This window comes from Tympanuchus pallidicinctus, unplaced genomic scaffold (assembly GCF_026119805.1).
Source record: "Tympanuchus pallidicinctus isolate F22 unplaced genomic scaffold, pur_lepc_1.0 scaffold3, whole genome shotgun sequence".
In the NCBI taxonomy this organism is placed as follows: Eukaryota; Metazoa; Chordata; class Aves; order Galliformes; family Phasianidae; genus Tympanuchus; species Tympanuchus pallidicinctus.
The window spans coordinates 785,577-811,342 of record NW_026294747.1 but is presented as its reverse complement, the minus strand read 5'-3'; the positions used below and the strand labels follow the sequence as shown (position 1 = coordinate 811,342).

Genomic DNA, 25,766 nt, shown 5'->3' with positions numbered 1-25,766 from the left:
TTTTCCCCAAGTTTAGGTCTGATGACATTCAGCATACAAACTGGGTTCTCAGCATATATTTGCAATTCCATTCTTGCCCAGCTTTTCCCAATAGAATAAGGAACATGATGTTGGCAAACCCTTACTTCTCCATCAGTTACTCCAGAGAGAATATGCCTAACGCCATCTTTTTGTCACTGAAATTATATTTTCAAACATGTTTAATTAGGAACTTTTTATGTTTGTCAAATCCAGTGCCAGATGAATGATGATACAGATCACTACGTCCCAGAACTCATCAGCATCCTGGTAGAAAAGCCTAACAAGCAAAATGCATCAGCAAAACAAGACTCATCTGCAGTGTTGAATAGATGTTTTTGACCATGTCCTCCAAAAAAAGTCAAAGTACATTTGTTTTTAAAAATCTGCAAAGTTGACAAGCTATCTTTATAACACTAAGCTGTCTGGAGCCATGCTGCATTATTTTAGATTAAATATACCTTACTGATCTCTACAATAAGTATTTGTGAAGAGAAATATTTTCAGTTATAGAATATGCTAGGTAATTATCACCTGGAAAAATGGAAGCCAAGTTGGCTACAGAGTAGAACTTTGGAAAAATTGTTCTCTGATACTGCTTTCAATTGTGTGAATTTGGAATTAGAAAGCTAAAGAGATGTACAGTGAACTCAGAAAAAATTAAGAAAGGAGCTGGTGGATAAAGAGAAAAAATGACAGGAAAAAACTCAAAGTTTGGTGGGCAATGCAGAAAAATCTAAAATGTATGTTACCTGTTAAGTCCCTTCAGATGTCTGACTGGTATTGTTACTGATTAGGTCTATTTATTACTAGCAATTGCATAATTCGCAGTAATCTGGTCAAATTTATAAATCCCAAAAGAGGCAGATAAGAGAAAGAAAATCTAATACTCAAATCTTTCAAGGAGAGCTGACTTCAATCAGTTCAAAGATGTTTCTAGGTAATACACAAGGCTGGAACAGAGTAGTTCTGCACTCACTTATCAGGTCTACATTTTACCAGCAAGCCCAGGAGCGGCTCATCTCTCATTGCTTAAACCATGCTTACTAAAAAAGGGATATTGATACAGCCACATTCTCATTCTTTATTTCATCTATTTAAATTGTAAACCCTCGGGGAAAAAAATTGCTTCTTGCTACATGTTCATAGACTACCTTGCACAGTGGGATTCTAATTTCAGTTGAGCTCTCCAATTGCTGCCATAATACAAATAATAAATGATAATGTGTTGGACCACCGAAGAAAAGCCCTCCAGTTTAATAAATATAAATCCTCACTTGAGATAGTTGAATCTACTCTGGACTTAAAAATATATATTTTAGAGAATAATCCTGTAACAGTAGGGGCATAGCTGACCTATTTTTATCTCCAGGTCCATGAATCACAGAAGTTAAAATGGATGTATTACAGTATCAAATGTCTATTTTGAATGCCATAATAGGAGGAGAAATCTTTTGAAGTTCCTTTTCTTCTGGGCACAGCACTCTACATATTAAGCACAATGAAAGGTGCTTATCTTTGAAATATGGAATAAAAGCTGTTGACCTTTCAAACATGAAATCTTGGTGAGCTTTGGTATGGCGTGGTCTAATTATATTACAGTGGTTAGAAGGTAATCTCTTATGTATGCTGTCCAGACACATCATCTCTTATCAGTAATCCGAGGGGAGAATTGCATTTATAGTAAAGCAGTGATGTAGCAATCTTTGTTGAAAGACCAGGATACCATGGCTTCACAACAGACAACAAGAGATGTATGACATTGCTAAGCAACACCATGAGCTAGTGAGGTTTTCTCTGGTTTCATATGGTGTGGTAGTTAAGGAAGAAAGAGCAAGGAAAAGGAAGACAAAAACAACCAAATGAACTGAACAGTGCAAGAAAGAAGGAAAAATAAATGAGAAAGCAAGAAAAAAGTGTGAACTAATAGGGCAATTGTAGAATATCACAACTACTTATTTATGAAAGCCTTGTTATCATTCTCTACTTAAAAAGCCAGAAGAATCGATATGTTTGCTAATGGATCTCTCCAGCTTAACTTTTATCATCCCAGTTTCCTCTAAATTTTACAATAACATGCAATTTGGATAATGCTTCTGAAAATAAACTATATTTTAAAGGAAATCACTGTTTCTTAAAGCTGTTCTCCTGCAGACAGCCTACAGATCATTTGAAAACTAAAAAAGTGGGATCAAAGGTGACTGACAGAATGTTTTAGCATCTCAAAGAATAGAACAATTGAGTAAATGGTGAAAACATTTTCTTCCACGGCTTGACAAGCTCTTTGCACGCCAGAAAACAAAGCTGTTCATTTGTCCTCATCTTTTGCCTGTTTGAGGTTAACTCTCAGATGATGATATGTCTCTATGAATAGACACTTCCAAGTTTTGCTCTTTTTTTAATATAAATATTTGATATTGCTCATTTACTGTCCATGTAGACAACACCGTTAAAAGTCTTCCCACCAGAAAAAAATCCATAAGGTAATTTTTTTTGAAGTATAGCTTGAATTGTTCCTAAGTATAATCAAATGCATGTTCATATGCAAGAGGATCTATTCTAGAACTGTTATCATAGTCATGTTTTCAACTGAAATATAAAAGAGCATAAATTAAATTTCCTAGACAAAGTCTTCCAAATCCCTTCCCCGACTCACATTATTTTCAGTTCTTTCTAAGCTCTCCAATTCTCGTGCAATTTTCATCTTCTACCAAATAAATGACACTTGATAAAAGATTAATGAATGAACCCAATCCATCTCTCATTCAATGGTGCAGAAGCGTACTGTCACCTCCTTTCAGGAAAATGTGTATGCTCCCAATTTACCTTCTGACCTGATTTCCCACAGAGCACTTCCTCATAAACCAAATCTAGCATGCAAAATTACGATCTCTCAACATCTTGAGGTTGGATACTTTACAACAGCCTAATAAATCATGCAAAAGTTGATGCACAGCACTTCTCATTGTGATGTAAAATTGTTAAAAAGACTGCCCAAAATAAATCAGTTATGACATCACTATAACAGCAATTACATCTATAATCATTGCACAAGTCAACACAAAACAACGTCTCATTTATAACTGGTCCCCCTGGCGACAAACATTTCTCTAAAAATAAACAACTTAGCCAATCTAAAAAGAAAAATCACAGATTAGAAACCAAAAGATCTATTTTCATGCGGAGAACAGGAGTCCCTGGCTTCCCATGATATTTTCATTCATTAAGTTTGGAGTTTCTAGTTTTGTAGCGTTTTGTAAGCATAGGGCACGAACTACAAGAGATTAACTTGCACAAGAAAGAACAACAAGTACAGGCTAAATAAATCACAATTTCAGAGTTGCTGTACTTGTTTTCTCTTTGTTTCATTAATAAGAGCAAAAGTAAATTTGGTAAACAAGTGACAACCACAAGCAGTCTCTGGGCAGCAAACCTGTAACATAGTGCTACCAATGAAACTGATACTTCATAACTATTATTTCTATGCAAGAAGACTGAAATTCTTTACAGGTCTCTAAGAATTTTCGGTCTTTACTAAGTGCCTACAATAAGAAGCTTATTTTGCAGTGTCTGTCACTCCAGAAGTTGTTTCAGTACTCCTTCCATCTTAATGAGAACACTTATCTTGTTGTTAATGGCAGAGAAGAACGCTCCGTTAGACTGAGGACTCTCCACCTACATACCTGGAATGGTTATGCGGGATTTGAAACATGATGTAATTAGATAAGCTTTTGCTCCATGGTGAGAATGACCCTCAGTCCTCTCCCTTTTTCTGCACACTTCTAAATCTCACTTCTCCTTAATACCGAGGGACATCAGAAAATTATTCTTTAATAGAGTCCAACAATTACAGGAGAACCTTTTGCAATGTTTTTGCCACTTGCACTTTTTCAGTTTTGTGAATGAGAAGTGACTTCAAACCACAAGAGGGAGCTCATATTGTTCTGTTATGCACAACAGCAATGCGTGGAGGCTCACAAGATAATTTGCCTCGAATTCATTTGTATAGAAGTGAGAAAGGTCATCAGGTGTATTTTACCAAGCAAGATACACATGTGAGTTCAAATTCAAATTGGTCTTAATTAAGCATTTTTCAACAAAACAAGGATTGTTCCAGACTTTGTTCAAAAAAACCAAAATGCTACTTATTAACTATAGTTTTTGATAGGAAAAGATTTACACTTTACGGCCGCTACTCTTCTGTGGATAACTCCATAGTTTCAGTGCTACCATTCATGAGATAGCAGACCTCTATCCTTTTAACTGCTGTGAAATTCATCTTAGTTCTATACATAACAATATACAAAGGCTAATGTTCCTAGAAGAAAATTCAAATCAAGCAGTTGTCAAGAGTTCCTTAAAGGCTTAGAATAATCTTGAGCCTCTTATCCTTAAAACTGAAAAAAAAAACAAAACAACACAACAAAACAGCAGTGTGAAGAAAAAACCCAAGCTTGGTCTGCAGTCAGAAATCATCAGTTGCTGTGTCTGCAGTCAATGAAAACCTACACATGTGCAGCCTAAAGAAGAGATGCTACTCTCTTATAGTTCTCATAGGGAACTATGAAACAAACATGCTGGGAATACATTATATATTACCTACTTCAAAATGCATGTTCTGCCATGGGTGAACTGTTTCTTGAAGACCTCTTACTAATATTTAGGACTGTAGAGTTCTAACAGTCCTGAACTATATGGCATTCATAAGTTCCTACATTCTCCAAAATCCACAGGTCAAAACTTCGGAGATGTTATTTTTGTCTGGATACCAGTCTTCTCTTTTTTTTTTTTTTTCCCCTCCATTTTCATCTAATTACTTACAGCCCTATTTATCTTGACAAACAATCTGTCCTGTTTCTTATTGCTTACCTCTTGATTACGTAGTTGCTTGTCAGTTTTTGGTTTTTTTATCAACACTTATCCACACAAAAATTCATGCACACATCGCAGTTGACGATGATTAAGTCTGGACCTTAGAGCCACAAAGTATCAAAAAAGTGGCTCAAGCACAGAACTAAGTAGGGAAGGTTTGGGCGTTGGGTTTTTTGTTCTTTGTTTGTTGCTGTTGTTTTTAATGGGAATCATTTTTGTTGATGATGGCATTTTATGGTGAAAGAATTTAATTAATGTAGGACTTAAGATACAAGCCTTCAAAATTTTATCTGGTATCTCAAGCTTTTCTTATGTTTCATAGCAGTAGCTCTTCATGCGATCTAACTAATTGCACATGCCCAGAACATGCATCCTTTAAATCAATATATTTTAGATATTTGCCTAAAACTATTCCATTTTTGAGGCCCTTTCAACCATTATTGGAGTTTTCAACAGGGATCATTTATAAAGAAAAGAAAAAAAAGGTGAGAGGTATTATTTTCTGTGCGGATCTATTTCAATTCTATCTGAACATTTATATATTGGTTTATGCTTTGAAAAGCAATGAAAAATAACATGACTGTGGTCTACAGGACACACACAGGCTTAGCCACAAGTTGTTCCAACATCTTGCTAAAACATAACAAACTTTCCTGAAACGTATGTAGACCATTAGTGATTAAAACTAAGTGCTGTTTACTGATTCTAAAAGACCACTCCTTTCAACACGTAGCTCTTGGCAAACTCACCTACAGTCCTTTTCATCCCCAAATCTTCCCTGAAGTAAATTGTAACACCTCCAAATCTGTGCTATTACCATTAGTGTAATCAAAAAAATATTTGAAGATGTGCAGATAAGTAACTCCATGCAGATGGTTTTTGTGTGCATCTTATTTGCACTGAACATTTTGCTACATTGCAAACCTATAGATGTTACGTGGTTGTATTGTGATATAAATGCCATTAAACCCCACAGCATATTTCTCAATGTTTTGTGGTAATTTACATTTCTGTTCATGTCTTCTCAGTAAACTGCAGAAAATTAGATTTGCATCTGCTTTATAACAGTGTGAAACATTATTTGTAACTTATTAGAAGTGATGCACGCATTAAAAAAAAGAAGAATTAAATAAAAGTCTCCATTCTCTCTACACTCCAAATTAAAACAGTAGTTGAAGAGAGAAAAAGAAAGAAGAAAGATCTTGTTAAGGACAAAGCTGTACACATTTATGTAATAAAAACACATCTGACCTTTTCACAGTCCCCAAAATTGCCAGCTACTGTAAGGCTTTCCATACGCTGCCTGCCAAATTTATAGAAATACTGGCCACCTTCCTACAGTTCACATCTGTGTTCAGTTGCATGCAGCAAGAAGAACATTAGACATTGAGAATATCTGATTAGAGCCAACCTGTAACATTATTTCTGATGATAAAGCTACTTTATCACGGGAAAGCACCAAAACAAGTACTCTAGATTGTTAAGGAATACTTGGTTAATTATAGATCACTTGAAAACAGAGCTTACTTCTACATATTAAAGTCAGTTAAATCACTTCATAATGCCTGAAACGTACATTTCCATTGTAGCAACATTGCAGTCAAAGCATTACCTCCATATTTTCATTGTCCAGAGGCTTAGATCCCAGTTAAAGCAAGGTAAACATTTGTAATGCATGCTTTCATTATTAATGAGCATTTAATGACACCAGCAAACCACAACATGAGCTGTCAAAAGAGGAAGCCTTTTCTAAGGAAAGGCACAATACTGCACTGGTCTAGTTTGGATCCTGAATTTTAAAGTTTGTGTGTGAGATATTCAATTACAAGGCATGATCTTGCAAAAATCCTGATTATTTAATGAACGCATTTGTGTTAGCTCTCCAGACCTCTTCTTACAGTCACACAGAAGAGAAGAACCAGTTTAATCCATCCTCTGAGGTTGCCATGATATTCCCAGTTTTCCTGGGATGCAGCTGCTTAAAGCAACTGCTGCCATAGCTACTTACCATCTCTTGGAGTTCCCAATTCAAACCTAACTACACAGACAGTCTCACTACTCCCTAATACTCAGCACATCTAGCTTTAAATGCGAGTTTACTGCCTTGTGAAAGGAAAGAGACTCATTGAATTTAGGTAACTGCTGACTCAAGACTGAGAATTTGTGCCACAAACATGATTCAAATGCACGATCCAAAACCCTTTCAATTGCCAGAAGAGCTATGTAAGAATGGTTAAAACATTCTTTTGGATATGTTTTACCTTATGACCTTAATAAATGCAATTTCTACAGAGACCAAGCTCATTCTAAAGTGTTTTCAAAATCTATCAGAGTGCTCAAAGCTTGACCAACAGTAATACAACAAGCGTAGAGGCAGTATAGAATGACACTGCAAAGTCTCTTGATTGCTTCACACGGTGCAACACAATCTGATGTTTACAAAGGTCAAAATTGCCAAAGAACTGTCTGCTGCATTTAAAATACAGTGCTAATTAAGAAATAAGCACATAAAGGCCTTACCTTTCATGCCCAAGAGACGCATGCAATATCAATGCTTTAATCTGAGATATCTTTGGCAAAACTGAGAAAGCTGGACTCTCCTGTTCAGGTCTCTTCTTTCACCTGCAAAAGTAGACAGAAAGCAAAAAAAAAGGTATTATTGATTGTAGGCATTCCACTTGGGACATCTTAAACAAGACTTGCTGTTATGTTGTAGGAAATCACAACTTTTTGAACAATGAACTTCTCCTTCCATTTCACAAACTAAATGCATTTACAATCACTTCTAGCCACCATTATCAATACTAGCACTGAAATAGAAGTATCACAGTTTATTTATTTAGGTTTATTGTGAGAATTAAATTTTCTATCTTCAGTGAAGTGATTGAAATATAAAACATATAACTGCATTAAACAATTACACATAAATAATCAATATGAGGGTGTATAGTAACGTGTCCTATTTTATTATGTTGGTTCACAAAATCAAAGGCAGTTGTTGGCGGTATAGCAGGAGAGGTTGGACCTTCCCAACCAATATCCCATTACATTTTCTTGCTGTGTGACAGATGGCAGCAGAGGGGCAGTCTAACAAATGGGGTCTGACAAGGAAGTGCAGATAAAGCAAAGATGTGCTATTGAGTTCCTTCATGAGGAAGAAGTGAGACCCGTTGACATTCATCAATGCTTAATGAACATCTATGGAGACCAAACAGCGGATGTGAGCACAGCAAAGAAGTAGGGGGTGTGTTTAAGCAGTGGAAGCAATGACATGAAAGACAAGGCACGTGTTGGACAGCCATGCAGATTTTTACTAGTGTAGCATGCAGGGTCTTGTTCATCTCTGGCAAAAATGCACAGCTAATGGTGGTGGCTATGTTGAAAAATACTATTCGTAGCTGAGCATTTGCACTACCAAATATTGTTACTGCATTCTCGGTATCTATTGTAGTTTCCATGGAAATAAATAGGAGGCATTACTTTCGGAGCAGTCTATGTATATCTATAAATCTTGAGACAGCCTTAACAACTAAAAAAATCGAAAGACGTTTTGTTTTATTGGTAAGTTCTAGGCTTTCATTAAGAAAAAAAAAAAAAAAAACTAGAAAAGAATACACCTTGCTCTTGAAACATATTCTTACAAAATATGGCAACAAATGCCAAAGCACTAACTCAAAAATATTTCTTAAAATCTGTAGGTTTTGTTATTGCATTAAGAATAAATTAAGGACAGGCTTCATCTACAGAAAGATAAAAAAAAAAAAAAAGAGAGATTTTCATTAGAAAATAATTCAAACATGAATGTGTCTGTATGCAAATAAGGACTGGTTTTGATTACTTTTTAAATCAGTTTTCTAGCTTTAATATTTTAATTGTTCTCAAATAACTGTTTGAAACCAATAAAAGGAACGCACACACTGGTCTTTAATTCAAAAGACAGCTGTATATGCTTGTTCCTGTTACGCTAATGCTACTCCAGCCTAGTGTTTAATATAGAAGAGCCTCATACATAATCATAGTCAAGATATCACTACAAGATATCCCTGATTTTCCATGTGTCTTTAATGAAAAAACATTAAAAACACTGTTGTGATTTACAGTTTGAGCTTTTTATGCTTAACATGAATGTTAGCCCATAAACTTTTTCATAACAATTCAAATATTCCAAGGTAGGAACAATTTCCAGTTTATTTTCCAAAAGGTTAGCCACCTTTATTTTGACTTATTTTGACAAAGATTATTTTTGTTCCTCTCTGTGTAAGAAAAAATAACAAGCAAAATCTCTGAAAGACAACATCAGTCTGTCCTGTTGGGACTCATACTTAGGCAGAGGATAGAATCAAAGCAAATTAGTGAGTGCAAGCTCAAGGCAGAACACCAAGAAGCCGCATATGAAGCATCCTGCATCTGAAGAACAGGAACAGAACAACCACAGTGGTTTTACTAGTTAAGCAAATACAGATACTTTCCAATTTGTATTTCCCTGACACAGTGACACAGTAAGTCTAATTAACTATCAGAGAAATATGAATTAGCTCAACATTCTCTATGACCCTCAAATAAACTGCAACATGAATGCCTGAACGTCATTTTTTCCTCCTTGATTGCATACATCTTTACATACCTTCATTCTGCTCCAGGGATGAAGTAAAAATGATGTGAAAATGAACAAAACAAGTTTGTTTCTGGCTGTGCCTTTTTAGTTTCTACTTGGGAGGAGCCTGAAGTTTGTTGCTCTGTCTGGTTGGAAGAGAGAGTTTACCTTCTAGAAAGTAAGAGCTGCTTATTCTCATCTCTTTTAGTGAACTCTAAGGTCCTACACGGTGCTTCTGACTCAAATATTTGGTATGAAAGGGCGAAGAAATAACTGATTTAGACCTCCTACCATTTTCCAAGTTCACTTCTGTCCTCCCTATTGGTGCGTTTTCATCTAGTTTTCACAGAAATTCTGGTACATAGTTACCTGCACACTCACTTGCAAGCTGGTGAGTGAGGATTTTAGGAAGGCACAGAAAGGGAGGATGCTGCTAACATTTATGATGGCTTTTAAGGGCTAGAATACTAGGAGAGAGAGAGGTAGATTGCCATGTCAGGCAGAAAGCAAATAAGTCCCTGGGGAGTATTCGAGAAGCATTAATCCTGGTGAATTGGACTACTGGAATGTAGTTTCAAAGACTCTATTAACTGTTTCACTGGACATTGGCATTTGTCATATAAATAGCATAATATACATAACATAGTCCATACCTGAAACAACTGAGGGCTGATTAGCAGCACTATAACCAATAAATAAAAATACAAACAAGATTAAAGTGACTCCTGGCAAGTGAGCAAGCAACATCTAAAAAGCTAGGCTTTCTAGGCTGCTACAAAAAGCAATGAAGATGAAGAGGTCTGGAAAGATCAGGTCTTAGCATGGGTCAGGATGTGTCTCTGTGTTCAGTCATGCTGCAGAGTCCTCCCTACTGCCATAGCCTGTAAAATGAAGTTAGGGGCAGTATGGCTGCCACACGTGCAGAGGTCTTTCTTGGATCAAGGACTAAATGTGAACTTAACGAAAAATAAAGATGTTTTTGAAAAGGTTTAGTGGTAAGTACTTGGTTTAGTTGCATTCACTCACCACCTGCTAAAAGTGAATCTGAAATTTCTCTTTTAAATATTTACCATGTCATCTAAATTGCCAGATGCTCAGCTTACACTGATGAACAACAGCACGTTACGGCTTATGACAGTGATGAGAAAAGCATGAACTTAATACTTTCAAGCCATAAGGAAAGTTATCCTCACAAACAGTCAGTGGGCAAACTTAGAAGTGATTTAGATTTCTAAAAGAGACAAAAAGGGAAAAAATAAAAATAAAAAAAAAAAAGGAGATTAAAAATGTCAACATGGTTTCTTTGCACTTCTCCTTGCATCTCTTACTAATAAACTCAAGAAAGCACAGACTGGAGGAGGAGTATTGCTTCAAAGTGAAGTTACTGAATGAAGATTCTGGAGATCTTTGGTCATTTCCCAGCTATTATATAGTAACAAAATCCAGTAACAAAATGTTACATATATATGCTTATTGGTATTGAAGGCTCATGGTGTCACAATATAACTCAAGGCCCCAGATACTACAGAACTCTGTTATGGAAAGCAGTATGCAGACTGCTAAACACACTGTTAAACACGCTGTGAAAAGTCAGCAAGAAGGCTATAAATAGCTCAAAGAATTAACAGAATTTTCTTAACCAAATGTGCTTAAACAGTGCTGAGCAAATGCAACCAAAATCCACATGAAGCATGTCTCACATGGGTGGTGGCACGTGCCATTAAGTGAGTGTTTATCGCTTTCAAAGATAGTGTTGATAGACTTGGCAGAAAGTCTATTTAATTTTCCTTTGGAAAGATAATTATATGGCTTTGCTGGGCTCATGCTAGAAATTCAAGACAGTTTATTGAGGTGAATACATAATATATGACAAAAACCAACTTATTTATTGTGAATTTCCACAGAAGAATTGCACAAATGAATTTAGATGGACTGAAATTTGCAGTAGCAACCAAAGCAGATCAACTAATGCTTAGGTGCTTATTTTGTACCTAAGTATCTGGAAATTCTAGCATGACACTCCAGTGCAAACATTTACCACACCAAGAAAAAAAAAATCAATATGCAATTTTATTCTATGAAAGCTTACTATAATAGCTACTTGACAAAGATAAATGGAAGGTGGCTTACGAGAAGTCAAATTAGGCACTAGTGAACGGATTGAGTGTATTCAATTACTGTACCTATTGTTGAAGCAACAATAATTTCTCTTGATTGATTTATGCAGAATCTGAAATACAAAAATGTCTCAATAGCACTGAACAGTTTTATCTCTCTGTGCAAACACAAGGTACGTGCATGTTTCCAATATTCAAAATAAGCCTAAAGGAATAATCTCAGCTCAAACACAACGTTCACTAAAACAGAGAGACTAAATCTTCAACATAAGCCTTTACATAATTCATTTTCTAAGACCGTGATATGCCGTGAGCTTTCTAGGAAGCTTCAAACTCTTTCAGTTATGAGAATAACAAACTGGAGTTTTGAGCCACCAGGAATTAGATGTTGCACAGGAAGCTTGAAAACTTGAAACTAAATGCTTTATTTTGTCCCGTATAAAGAGTGCACTGCATGTCTACCAATACACTGTTCCCCTCAAAATAACCTAATTCTTTTGGCTGTTCTTGGCTTTTAGAAATACTTTTGGTATAAAGTTTGTGACAACTAGGGAAGGTGTTTTTTTCAAAGCAGTGCATTTCATTAGGTCCCCGAAGGTACCTGCATTTAAGTGCCTTGCTATGTGTGCCCAATTTCTGCTGCTTCACAAACAATTCACAAATACAGCAGAGCAAGCATCGTCTCCAGCTTGTAATCTATCAGTCACCATCACATCTTTGTGTAAATGCCAAAGTAAGATTTAAATCTAGAGATAGACATTGTTTGGTCAGTCAAGTATATTGCCCTGAAAAACTATGAAGTGCATTGCCCAGCATGGTCTTTGCTAAGAGTCTCAGTTCTTTTCTTCTATTAATTTAAATAGTTCTTATCACTAGATACGCAGGATGCACCCAAATGAGTGCAAACAGAAGCCAGATAGATGAGATTTTTTTCTTGATAAGCCATTGAATGTTTAGTTAGGTCCTCAGTTCTGTATTATTCTCCTGTGTAACCCTAGATGCAGAGCTTGGGTAACCTACGTGTAAAATAGAACAATATGCCCCTTTCTCAGCGTGCAGTGTATGCCTGTTTGCTTCAAAGAAGGAACTGTCTTCTCTTCAAAGCCTTCTTCTCCCTGTATTAATACTGACCAGACTATCTTAAAGAAAATATGTCAACAACATTCTCTATTCATATTGCATTACCCAGCAGAGAGAGGTTCAAATTTCAATCACGAGTGCATATATGGCTTCAATCATCTTTTCTTCAGTAGATCAGAATTATTATCCTCATTTCACAGACGGAAAATCAAGATGAGGAAAGGGAATATCATCTCTTTCACAGGTCACTCAATGTGTCAGTGGCAAACTTGGGTACAAACTTAGAGGGTTTTTTTGAGTAGAATTCACTCCTCTATTAAGAAGGCCACATTGATTTTAGTCTTGTGAAGGATATCCTTATACAATCTCACCAAAACCAAGACAGTTCTTCCCTAACACAAAATTATAGCAAGGGACACTTTTCTCACAGGATAATCTCATCTAATAGTTAAAATACTGCGGTGACAAAAAGAGACTGTGATAGTACAGAAAGTCAAGTTGTATTGCAACTTCTGTGCATTTCATTGGAGACATTTCTAAAAATAATCTCCTCCTTACTGACGTCACTGCTTTCCTTGACTCATGGGATGCCGTGATAGAAAAAAGATAACTAACTGAAACTTCATCTGTGATAGTGCCTTTAATTACTGACGCATGGTTCTCACTTCTCAAAGCTCATAGCCAAAATAAACCACAATGGAATATATATTTAACAATAGCTGAAGTATAGGAACAGTGCTGAGCACATTACAATAGCTTTCCATCCATAGGAGTCAAACTCAAACAAAATGCTTAAAATTAAAGATCACACAGTCACAATATTTGTTTGTTTCCTGGTATTCTTCTTACGAAGATACAAACAGATAAGAACATTCATGATTTCCCAATTCTACCATCAAATGCTTTGCAGAGACCTTTGACTATAAGCTTACGTGGGAGTAAACTGAAAAGTTACTTAAATAGCAATGCTGAACTTAACAGCTCAGCAATGTGTGAACATTCTTTAATCTTGATCCAATAGTCAAATCATGGCCAAGATAATTGCAGCATGAGTTTATTTTGTATTCACTTAAGGCTTTACATGAGCACTGGAACAAAGCCATTTACAGTACTCTACCATAAACACATGATTTCTCTCTCAATCTCAGTGTTCACCTCTCCTAACTCTCTAAATTCCCAGACAGAAAAGCTGACCCAAGGTAGAGCATCATGGATCTACATTTTGTTCACCAGTGTACTATGAGAAGCATTGTGATGCTGTTATTTTAGCCAACAATGCTGAAAGAAAGTAAGGGATTGAGGACAGCAAGGGGATAAAAAAGAAAGGAAAGCAAAAATTGCCATTTCACAGGAGAATTCCAGGCACATAATCATTAAGCACATGCCATGTGGTGAATTATATTTATGAAGGGTATAAATTGGGATTTGGAGCACAGCATCATGAAACATACCCTGTCAAATAAGTGGTAGTTTAATTATGGGAGAATAGAAAAGGAATTTTTTATTGAAGTTCTGAGGATCAACTAAAATTCATCAGCATTCAAGTGAATCAGTTATAAAATTAACTGAATATGACAAAGCACACAACGTTTTCCTCAAGCAATCAAAAAATATATATATTGATAGATAACGATCATGTTTCTCATGAGAAAACACCGAAAGCATCAGTCCTTAGCAAATTCAAAATCATCGTCACATTCTCTTACCACATTCGTGTACAAGTTTATTACATAACAGTTTTGAACAGTAGTACAGGCATGTCCAGCTTTATCAGAGAGAAAATGCCTTTATAGCACAGTGGAATGGCAACGAACAATTCATACAGAAACTTAAAGAAACCCTGTTGGGAAAAAGTATGCCAAACTATTTTTGTGTCACGAGATACTGATAGATGGAAAAAAAGAAAAAAAAAAATCCAGAAAAGCTTTACATGTTCAAAACTACCCAGCTCTATTTCATGAATTGGCAATTCAAATTACTTAGTAGAAGTGCAGCATTATAATTCTCTATTTCAGATGGGACAATGAATATTTCGGAGCATGCACAAAATATAATGAAAAAGTACAATATAATCATCGTGATTAAACATGGATAGGAGATAGATGTGCATTTTTTACATTATTCACTTCCTTTCCTTCACATGTTTTTCTCCTTATTATTAAAATAGTATCAGAATTATGCTTAAATTTTTCTTACACAGAACATATTCATTTCTGGAAACACAAATCTTTCCATGGCAACCAACCTTCACGTGAGGGATTCAGGACGTGTGAGCTCAACGACAGGTGAACAGGAGCAGCAAAGGCTAGCAGTGCAGAGAAGGTGGCACAGATGTGTCCAGCCCCCTAATGCAGAATTGCTGTGGGACACCATCTTGGAGAAATAAAAGACACTTTCCTCATATTTACTGTATGAAATGAGAAAGCATTGCGTGCACCTGCACTGAATGCAGGGCAGGTGGTGAGGCCCCTAAGATGGCGCCTTGGTGGTGAGGCCCCTAAGATGGCGCCTTGGTGGTGAGGCCCCTAAGATGGCGCCTTGGTGGTGAGGGCCCCAAGATGGCGCCCAGCAGCTGCCCTGGCTCTACACATGGCTCCAAGCAGGTGAGCTGTGCTCATGGCTCTTCTTTTTTTTGTTTGTTTTTTTCTGTTTTGTTTTGTTTTGTTTTTGGTTTGGGTTGTTTTTTTTTTTCCCTTTATCAGGGAGGGTTGGTCTCCAGGACCTGAAGCCTGGGATGACAGCACAGGACAGTAAAACTGCTTAGTCCATGAGAGAATTTCTAACTCTGCAATTGCCCTTTCTCAGTGTAATGGGCTGAGAATGAAACAAAACAAAATGCCCTGGCACAATCAGCTCCAGTTAAGATTGTCACCTTGCTGCATATCCTGTGTCTTAAATGTACTTTGACTAATATTGCCGTATTCACCCTAACACCTAAGTGGCAAAAACTCCCTATCATCCGTCTCTTTAAATATGCAATTGAACCCTAAGCTGAAATCACTGTTTTCCTTCCAGCCACTGGCACAGCTACCAATACATTTCACTAAACAGACAGGAGGCAAAGAGAGGGCAAAGCAACAAATATAACAGGTAAAATAAGACAAACAGTTTTCAAATCTATTTAAAACTTCCACTCCTGTCTCATGCCTGTAGACAGTGGAAATAAACAAGATGTAAAAAGAATGAAGTTGCTCAGTACCTTCCCCAGCACTGTAGGTAAATTACGTGTTTCCTCTGGAAGAGGTATTTTAGCACAGTGGGATGTTCTCGTGTTGTGACAAGATAATGTGTGTGTAAAGCACTCCTATAATTTAGCTGTCACACAGACGCGCCTACTCAAGTGCATGTGTGTCAATGGAGAATTAGCTTTGATCTGTAAAATACATCAGATGGTTTCCATTCCTTACTCTGAATCGACTCCGTTTGATAAAGAAATTAATCTGACCATTTTTCTTATATATATTGTCAGGATGTTTAATCTCTGGAACTGATGCTGTGATTGCATCCAGCTGTACGTAAGATAAAAAACCTAATGGTAACACAGATAAAAATCACTTTTTTTTTTTTTAATTATTTATCCCAGCACTTCCTGTTTAGAGCATGCTGGACATTTAAGAGCTGTCAGGGTAACAAACTATCTATGCTGGGGACAGAAAAAATTGATATTTAATCCCAAACAGACACACTCGATTGTTGATCTGCAAAATATATTTTCAATAACTTTTGTAATTTCAGCATTAGTGAACCAGATGTGAAAATAGAGCAATTTTCATGACTGTTCCTTCCAACACTAAGTCTGACTTAAGCTTCTATCTATCTCCTCTCTCATTCAAACATCTGCAAGTTTAAAAAAGTAAGGAGGTGCGGATGTGGATATGAATCCTTACGCACTCCAGCAGAATACAGCTTTAACCACAGCTGGTGCCAAGCTTTTTCTCTATGATGGTTCTTCTTTCAAACAAAATTTAGTTTCAGTCTGGACTCTAAGCTCTTCAATATGTGCTTTTTCAGACAATCAACATACAAACAGAAAGCAAAACTGACTCAGATTTCCAGGAATAAGATCACGAAGAAAGAAAAATGATAAGCATATACTATAAAGCTAGGGTAACTAATTTCAACTATTTTTAAGTCGTCAATATCCTTTGAAGCTGACATTTACTTTGAGAGACTGTGATCTGTTTCCTACTTTCCTCATTTACTTCCTGCACATGCTCACTTGGATGCTCAAAATGCTTACTGTAAGAAATTGCAATGCATTTTCTACACTGAGAATGTTTCAGTCTCTAGAGTGTAGCTGCTGATGAAATTCATCCCCAGTTCTTCATTTGGCACTTGGGGGAAAAAAGGGCTAAACATGAGATAACAAAATCTTTTTAAATAGAGTATTTATCTCACGTATTTCTTACTTTCAGATGAACTGCAACACTCCAAAATCTCACTAGAGATAAGTCGAAGTCAAAGACTAGTCCTTAATTAAGAATTTAGTGTCAGAGATAGCCTACGGTCATTTAGTACAGTGCAAAAAAGAGAACCCGGGATGACAAATGAAAAACATGCCCATACTAGTTCTTCTGCGTGTTACATGTTTGTCTCATTTGCCTGTTTCCCAAGACTACTTTTTTAGAATGAAAACATCAATTTTGAGGAATATGGAAGTCTTTACTGCTAGTACTGCACTTCTACAAATTAGCACACCAATAATCTAATATAATACATATGTTAATACTGGTGAAAGAAAACGAAAATCTGCCCAGAGATGGGCTGTTTTGCTTTCTGGTGAAATCCCTGTGATAGGGCAAAGAAAGATGAAGTTGATAAAATTTTTAAACTTCCGAATTTATGAAGGAGGAATGTAGAGGAGAGCAAGAGCTGAGTGACTGTGCTGAACAATCAGAGCCAAGTCACCTGAGCAGGAGGCAGCAAAGTGGTACCAAGAGGCATCTTGTCTCTTCTCAGTGCCTCCATGGCCAACACACGTGAGTAGCTATTAACTGTTGTAAGCAGCAGTTAATCTCTGAACATCAAAATAAGTATACCCATATTTGCAAAATATCTTCCAAAAACAATTCTCAGACGTGAAAAAGACACAGGCATGTGGGTATTTTCAGCCAGACCAGGGAAGAACAAGCAGTGTTTCACAATGCAGCCTGTATGATTTGTTGCAAAGCCACAGGAATCAACAGCCTTGTCATCAATCCTTTGCTTTGGGAATCAGCTCTTCTCCAGTGTTCACACGGCAGCTCACCTCTATTTTCTCAGTGATACCAGGTTCTGCTAGCTCCCTTTCTGCTTTCCCTCAGGCATCTGTGTACTTTCTTCCCTACCACCATGAACACCCTCTCTGCAGAAAACAAACTAGCAGCCCTTAACCTTTCTCATGTCCTCCCTCACCACTAAGTCCTACTCTGAAGCTACAACTTTCATTTAATGACGGTCAGGCTGGTGGCAAAAGCATGGGATGCTGCTGGTTGATTGACTGCACTGTTCTCTCTTAGGAAACACTCTCTCTAAGGAAATACTTATTTTACTTTTCTTGCTTTCTTTTTGCCTACAAACTATTGCATTTGTTACTTTACCCTGAAAAAAAAAAAAAACAACAAAAAAAAACAAAAAACAAAAAACCAAGAGAGGAAAAGAATCCAAGTCAAATCAGAGCAAAAATCCCAGGTTTGTTTTTTTTTTTTAAAAAAAAACAAAGCTATCTGTTTTCAGTAGTCTATTGTTACTTCATCAACCTTCTCTCAAATTATTCTTCTGATATCCTAGACTTCAGGCACACGCTATCCTTTTATTATGAAACACAGTAGATGGGATTTCATCTTGATCTGTGTTCTAGGCTGCTGCAACCATTTTAAAGGAGTAGTAACAGGTGTACTTAGAACTAAACTCAAGTGAGATGAGATTTGTTGTGAGAAAGAAAGCAACAAAGTGGAATGCAAATCTGCTAAAGACTGCATTTTTGCCGTAACAGTGAGCTAAAAAAGCATGCAATAACTTGTGGGTCCATTAAAATTGCAGCGTTTAAGTCTGCAGAAGTTTATTATATAGAAGCTGTAGGTTTGTTTCTGGTTTGAAAAAAAAATAGAAATACGCAAAGCCAGAATGTGAGTGGGCATAAAATCTTAATAGGTCTGTCCTCAGAATACATTCAGAAAGAAACTTGTCATAGAAAGAGTTTAATGTCTTTCAGATACTCTGCACTGCCCAATAATCAAACAGAATTAAAGTGTAGTTAATTACACAGCTTGAAATGAATGTATTAGTTACTTAATGCTACCACTTCTACCCCTAATAGACTTCAAGCTGTCTTGAACCAAATTAGAAACGGGAACAGCAGCCCAGCGTGATTTGCCATATGCAGAGATAACGGACAGGGACCATTAACTGCCTTTAATGGTGTGAACATCAAGAATTTACTGAAGAAAGAATACAAGTACCTGAATCATGTGTTACAGTGAAAGTGAAAGCAGGAATTCTCTAATCGCTGCTGGAAAGGAAAATGCAATGATAATAGTATAGAAATAATAACTGCTAGAGCAAGAAAAGCTGGGCTAACTACCAACATACTGGAAATAACAAATAACCAGTATTCATTTGATGAAGGTTTGAAATCATCACACATAGAAGGAGAATATTTTGCACCAGAACGTGTCATTCCCTGAAGCATTTTTGTTGTTGTAACACACACATATACACCTATTTTAGAGTCAATAGTGAGCAAAGAACTATGCTGAAATTTCCAAATGTTTCACAGCATCTGATGTACAGAAAAGTGGTACATTCGACCCCTCCAGCTGCCTTAAATTAATGCAGACACACACACAGACTATACAAAAAAAGCTCTGAAAGAAAAGAACAAACTTCCAGATGTCTGGAGATCTTTACAACAGGCTATTACTCTTGTGCAACCAGGAAGCAATGTACTGGTACTCATCATCACCATCATCAACAGGGTTGGACTCAATGATATCTTGAGGTCCCTTCCAATCCCTACAGCTCTTTGATTCTGTGATCACAATATTTGTTTATCACTGTCATAAAAAAGAACTCAGAGGGTTTAAAATGTGACACAGTCACACACCACAAAACTTTTAGCAGCAGAACATGGTCTATGTGCTCCCTATACTTAAACAGGTTTTCTAAAAATAATACACATAAAACATCATTTCAATGCAACTTCGATCTTGCCACCCAAGAAAGTCCTTGCCTGCAGACAGTGCTTTATAAATACTAATTTGCTGTTTCAGAAAAAGTGTGGACTGGTACCAAATGATCAAAAACGTAAATCGTCTACACAAAAGTATATTAATATCCCTAAAATTTAAAAAGGCAAAGGCGTACAGATATCTCACAATACTGCCGTATTAAATGTGGAAAAATCATTTCACATACACAAGAAAGTCCACAGTTTTTCTGTAAACGAATGACAACAAAATCGACCATTGCTAAAAGCTGACACTTGGAAATGGACGAAGAAATCTTCCGTCATCTTCTAGGCAAATTATCATAGAACCAACTGGGTAGCCTCATGCTATTCTTCATTGGAGTATAATTAATTGTGTCATTCCATGCTATGCAGTATTAGCTTGTAAAATAAACTGCTATGAAAGAAACTTCCATTCAGCATCATATGCAAGACATATCCGCAGTGCCAACTATCTTAATAATTATCATCTGACCCCAATTCCCATCATAGAATTTTTGTATTAAGAGCTAGAGATTTCCTTCTTACAACTGCTTTAATAAAATTACCTTATTGTTCTTCTCCAATAAATAAATTATACACTAACATTACACTATACACTTGGCTTGTACCCATGTCTTTATGCTGTATCTTTGTGTCATTAAGCTTTACTTACGACTGGTATCATTAGATCAATCATTTCTTAGACCAACAATTTCTTAGATCAACTATTTCTTAGAAAAACTAAACAAATAAATCAACAATGTCAGTTGATGGAAAACACCAAGTGGAAAGCCAACTGCTGTGACTCTTACCCCTAAATCTCTGCATGGCACCAGTGCACACCATAATGCAGAAGCCACTGCTTAGACCTGATTATGTAGTCAACAAAAATTGTAACAACTTACAGTCAGCAAAAACTCAATGTGAAGCTTGGAGGTTGTGTGAGGTTGACAGAGCCAGCCCAGTCCCCTAAAAAGAGGCCAGTTCAGCCAAGTCTTTCACACCACCTTCAGAGCTGCTATAGATTTAGGACACTGGCTTAACCTTGCCATTGCTGCACATCCTTCTGTGGTACACATGCAGATTGCTTTCCTATCCCCCTGGTGAGAAAATACAGAATCAACTCACTGTCACTGCTGCTGTCTGGACAAGAGCACTGCTGGTTTACTGGGTGAGGAAGTGATTTCCTATTGGGCCTTTGTGACTACCCCAGTTCAAAGACTGATCTTTGGAAAGTAACATACACAGGTAATATGCTTCTGCCATGCCAAGCTGCCATTAGCACAGTGAGAATGCTCCTACAAACACCAGAGAAGAAGACTGAGAGGACTGAGCCTCACTTACTGGACCTGTGAGGTGGTTATGGCAGCTTCTAGGAGGACCATACAGCAGAAGATATTTGCTCTGTGTCCCTGGTGAAGGAGACAGGATAAATGGAAAGTTTCCATTCTCCAAATTTTACATTTGACACACAGTACATTCCTACTCAGAGGCTTCATTTTCTTTGAGCTGGCTGCAACAAAAGTACCAGATTACCAAGTACCAGCACCAGGATTGCAAGTACCAGACCAGCTCAAACTGTAATGGTGGTCTAGCGCTGTGCTGGGGAAACATGAGCAAATTTCTTATAATTGTGCATAAAAAAGACTTACTGCTGCTTTTTTTCTTTTTTTTTCAGCAAGAATATCAAGCAGTAACATGAATTTCTTCTAATTTTAAATATAAGTACCAGGCTGAGTGACCTGTACAGCTATTCCTTTCTGTGTATTCAATGCCCTACTTCTATGGCTTTCTGCAGATCCCCAGCTATGAATATATGTAATTCAGTGCCTTGTGCAAGTATGCCATTGGATCTAGCATCTGTGAAGTTAAAATATCTTTTTGGATAGCTTTCATTTGAACAAGTCTTCCATTGTGAAAAGAGAAGGACAACTGTATCTGTACAGAAGATCATAAAGAGACCCTCTTATAGTTTCAGACTAGAACTTTGTGGGGCAAAATTGTATGTGAATCAACTGACAAGCAAATGTACCCACTGTAGTTCCAACAGTTTGAATTTACCACAATTATTTGCTCCAGGTTTTTAAATCAGATCCAAACAATTATTTAACTCGGGTTCATGCAAATAGGCTGTGAAAGGATGTTCACATGTTCTAAAGTATCAGTAGAGTATCATTTAGTAATTTACAGCTAAAGCACAAAGAAAGAATGACTTCTAAGCAAAGCAGAGATAAAAACATCTGTGTTCCCCTTACCATTTTAGGATTCAGTATCTTCTGAACTCAGCAACAACTTGTTCTTCGATTTCAGATGGCATCAGTAGGTTCTTTGAAACTTCATGACTTTTTCCCAGCTGCTGCTTGTCAACTTCTTAATAAACAATTAGGACAGAGCAAAATGAATCACAGTGACATACAAGAAATAAGTAGCTTCTTTGTTAAAATACGTAAGTAAACAACGAAATGTAAATCTACAAATATTTCTATTACTAAACTTCTGTTGTTACCAGCAACAGGCTTTAATAGGTAGAAATATTTATTTTAATCATTGGCTCAATTCAATTTGTTTCACCTTGCCTAGACTTCAGAAGATCCTTATTTTATCACCATTTTTCTTACGAATCAGTGAACAGCAAAACTGTTAGCTGGACTCTTGCCTCTTCATCTCTATTTTATCTGATTCTCATGAGCTCAGTGTTACATCATTCAGAGATAAAATTCAGATAATTTTAGTGTCAAAGTACTTCAGTCTTCTTTTCCCCCCTTTTCATGCAAAGAATGAGCTGTTTTCTTTTTAGCATAGCATTCAGCCAGCTTCCTGCCCCATACAACCCTTACGCATGTAGGGCCAATGTCATATGCACAATGCATTTTACAAACTGATTTTAAAAACATCAGCCAGATATTATTTGCTTTTTAAGAACACAGCTACGGAAAGTGCTTATCAAAAGAAATCTAAGCATTTTAGAATACTTTTAATTAACTAAAAGTAGGAAGGGATTCCACATGACGCTGCAAAGAAGCAGTTAGTATATCATGTGAAACGTGCAGAAATATAGACAGCAGCAATCCTGCAAACTCTTCAAAAGCAGATTAAAATCTTGTGAATGAATATGATTATGAAATATTAACCATTTTATTTATGACATTCCAAATGCCTGTCCTGACAAAAGCTTCAGAAGCAGAGTCCCCTCTTACTTGCAAGATGTCTGTCATAACTTTGTAGTAAAACCTGTTTATCTCAGTACAGTGAAAATCTACTTTTGCTGAGCGATAGCAGTTTGATGTATTCTTGGGACATCACTAATGTCTGCTATGTGTTTACATCTCACTCCAGTTCTCCTGGGAGATTCTGGGAAGCTAATCACACACACCACCTCATATTTATTAAACCAACTGCTTCAATAAAAAAACTGAACTCTTATTTTAATCTTTTGAAACAGGCAGCCCATGCCAACAGTGAAACCACCCACATTTCAGTCTACCAAGAATGAGTGACATTTGCTTTCACGCATCATGCAGATGCAACCTTACAAAATGCTACTTAACCTCAGAACTCTTGACCATAAAGGTCTCCTCAAAAGAACCATCTTGCTATGATTTTTTCAATGGCTTCCACAACGCTCAAGTTAATGCCATGTGAAACCTCAGCAACTTGTTCTCCAAAAGCTAGAAGGATCAATTTTCTCATTTCTGTCTTCCTATTACTTATCCTCACTCCTTATTGAATGCAGCTATATTTCAGTATGTTAATCTTAGGATTTTTTTTTTTTCCTATGCTATGGACTGTAAAATTCTGTAACTCTATCCATTCTAAATGGTATCAATTTTAGCCAAGATTTAAGAGTTGTACTTCCTATTGGAAGAAAACTGTCCAGTTCTGGGAACTGCGGAGAGCACTGAAGTCCACTTAAAAATGTCTTCCATGAATTTTCCACAGCTAGCTAAACTAACTATTACCAGAGTTTATTGTCTATCCTCTTAGCCATGGGTCTTTCTGCTCTTATAAAATGAAATTATCTCTTTCTAAAAATGGATCGCTCCCAGCTGTCTGCTGGGAGTGAATCCTGGCCCAAACCAGCTACTCTCATGTCCAAGAAACTATGAGAAAAACTCTGACCGGGCCAAACAGAAGAGGCAAGAACTATTTTAACAGGAAACAACATAGGCAATCGAGATTCAGTACTGGGAAATATTCCCTGTTACTGCTGGACAGAAATTACAACTTGGCACTGCCTAGAAACCATAAAACCCTATTTAGTGCAATGCTACATATACACTAAGCATTTGATGCTCAGATAAAAGCTTTTGTTTTTCTTTTCCCCTCTTACAAAAGTTACATGTAATACTCCCCCCTTTCATTAGCATGGCAGTAAACAAGCATAAAGGACAAATATTATTTTAAAATTTTCTCGAGTCTAGAAATGATGACAGATTTGAAATAACTTCAGTTTTGCTGTTGGCAGCCGGCCATTCTCTGAGCTAATATAGGAGGGCAGGTTGTTTCAATAGTTCCAAGTTCTCTGAGACCAAGAGTGTTGCATTTCACAGTTGAGCCACTGGGGACTGAATGTCAATCCCACCAGCTCCTTGAGTTTGGTAACAGCATGAGCTCTTTTTCCTACGTAGCAACATGGAAGACAAAAACAGATCATGAGAAGTCTAGCACCAATTAGATTTTTTCAGGCATATAGCAGGCAGGAAACCATGTGAGGCTCACATGTCATGAGTTCAACATTTGCAATCTCCATTATCCCAGCATACAACCTAATCACAGTCTTATAAAAGCTCCAATAAAAAGTCAAGAGGTTGCTCCTCTGAATCAGCTCTTCTTTATTGATTCATTTTTCCTTTTCCTGTAATCCAAGTAAGGTGCCATGAGTTCTCGTATGCCTGCTGCAGTGGTTACCACCTGTCTTGCAGCAGGTGGGTCTCTTTCTGTGCATGGAGCACTCTTCAAAACAGCCCTTTATTCTCTTATTATGGGACAAAATTTAGTCCCACTAAAACCTACTGTCCAATTGTCTTCATGAAATCACAGCCACAGCCCAACAAGCACTGCTGCAGACAAAAAGCCACAGTAGTTTGGAAACATGCTTTTTCATCTGAGATTTAATGACCTATTTGCTTTTTCCAGAAGACTCCATGTTGTGACATTTTGCTCTTACAGATATTATAAACAACTCTTCTCAAAGCTGTGGCCCTTAATTTTGTTTGCTGGCTTTGCATAATGTGAAGACATATTTAACAGTCTCTCCAGTAACACCAGGAATTACTGCAATGGATTTATTCTAAGTATTCTCTTCACATACATAAATTTCCAATGAATCTCAGCTCTGTGTAATGATAACTCACATAAAATCTTCTCTTATAAAACAATTGCTTATGTCTTGACATTCTTCTTGATGTTTGATTTCCCTTTTCTTGTTATTCTTATCCTCTACCAGCAAATTTGTTTTATGTAAGGACATGAAGGAGGAGTGAGTCTTTTTAGGACAAAAGGATAAGGGTGTTTCAGAGATGACATTTGTAGAGTAGCTGTGTCACCATGATTTAACTCAGCAGTTTAAGGGTAAGCCAATTGGCCAAATTCATGACAGACTGAGAAATTAGATTTCACTGTGTTAAGGGAACATATATGACGTAGGTTTGCCATGGACTAGTTAAATATGGAGGTCATTTGCTTACGTTTTTATACAATATTTCTTATATTTGCTGTTAGTTTTCTTCAAAAACACAACGTTAGCACTTTTTGGCCTTAATTTCCAAAGACATTTTGTCCCAGGATGTCAAACACTGTTGATCATTACACAAACGTAATACACAGTAAAATGTGCACTGCACAGTTGAAAAGCGCTTGGTGACAATTACTTATTCAGCCACCTTCATCACTTGTT

General features: G+C 36.8%; 1 long non-coding RNA gene across 1 annotated transcript in view; it reads right to left on the bottom strand.

Moving 5' to 3' along the window:
- The window catches only part of LOC128085321 (uncharacterized), a 167,827-nt gene extending 145,609 nt beyond the window's left edge, over positions 1–22,218 (bottom strand). The window contains exons 1-2 of the long non-coding RNA XR_008208894.1: positions 22,126–22,218; positions 7,411–7,512 (exon numbers count right to left, since the gene is read on the bottom strand). This is a non-coding gene — a long non-coding RNA (uncharacterized LOC128085321). The remainder of the gene's footprint in view (positions 1–7,410; positions 7,513–22,125) is intronic.
- Between the last annotated feature and the right edge of the window lie 3,548 nt (positions 22,219–25,766).